Genomic DNA, 1,408 nt, shown 5'->3' with positions numbered 1-1,408 from the left:
TTTCCTGCCAAGGCAGGGGGTCGGACTAGATGATCTACCTAGGTCCCTTCCGACTCTAGCTACTATGAAACTATGAAACTATGAAACAGGGGAAAGAGAACAGAGAATTCATATGATGAATAGATATGAATTTATAGAGAAAATATTCTTTGAACATTTGAATAAGCTGGTCACTTTTCCTAACCAGAAGTCTTGGGAATTTTCATACTGCAGCCAAGAAGTTTATGAGGCTTTTTAGAACACCAGTGCAGCAGTAGGAGAGAGAAGAACTGAAGACAATAAGATTTACTAAAGGGAAAAGACAAGAAAAAGGACAATCATTATTTTAATGTATATGGATATGCTTGAGATGGGAGAGATAGAGAAATGATTGGAGAATTATGTACAAAAAGCTACATATGTTAAGAGGCTACATGATGAATATGGTATATGGACAGGATCATGGAGAGCTCAGGTGGTAATGAGAATGGATTAGAGGAGTCCTCAAGGGATAATGCACTTATTGTCAGTTATCCAAGTAGGGCCACACTGACAGTTTACAATGTATTTTGGGCAGCCTAAACTCTGTAGCAAGTGTGGGCAGGAAAGACATATGGCTGCATACTGTCAGTACACGTCATGCTACAGATGTGAAGGGAAAGGGCACAGGGCAGCAGAGTATGAAGAAGCACTGAGGTGTATTATTTCTGTGGTGCTTCTCAAAGCTAGAGCTACAGAGGAGCAGCAGAGACAGGAAAGGGAAAGTGGGGAAGAAGATGTTGATTCAGAATGCAGGACAATGGAGAAGATGCCACAAGAAGCAAAAGTTGGGGAGGAATGAAATTTCAGTAGACAAAATGGCATAGCTGGCAACAGAGAAGAGAAAAGAAGAAAATATAAATAGAACAAGTGATTTTGAGACAGAGGAAAGAAAAGGGAAAGAGGAGAGAACGCTACAGGAATAGGAAGGAGGAGTGAGGACAGAGCAGGAGAAAGAAGAAGAGAGCCAAATTAGGAAAAGAAATAAAAATCACACCCTAATAAGTGTAGAAAGAAGAAGGAGGACAAAGAGAGAGAAGGGGAGGGAGATTGGTTGACCAAAAACTCATTGGAGCTAATTGTGAGATAGTGCTTATGCTAAGCAAGGCCTAGCATAATTAACAACACACTAAAACTCCCAGAATGCTTCAAGGAGGTTGAGGAGTCAGCGATTGACATTCTGGTGATCACCATCTACCCCTTGAATAAGACTGCTGACAATGATAAGAATTGCAAGCAAGCAGCTTATATTGTTAAAACAGGAAACCGCATGGCTGAACCGCAATGACGAAAGATATTATGCAAGCAGAGTCTGGAAAATGATATATTTAAGGTCAAGCAGAGTCTGGAAAATGTTATATTTAAGGTCATTAAGAATTAGCATAAGAAG

Source organism: Crocodylus porosus, unplaced genomic scaffold, assembly GCF_001723895.1.
Source record: "Crocodylus porosus isolate Cpor-Errol unplaced genomic scaffold, CroPor_comp1, whole genome shotgun sequence".
NCBI lineage: Eukaryota > Metazoa > Chordata > Crocodylia > Crocodylidae > Crocodylus > Crocodylus porosus.
This window is presented reverse-complemented; position numbering follows the sequence as displayed.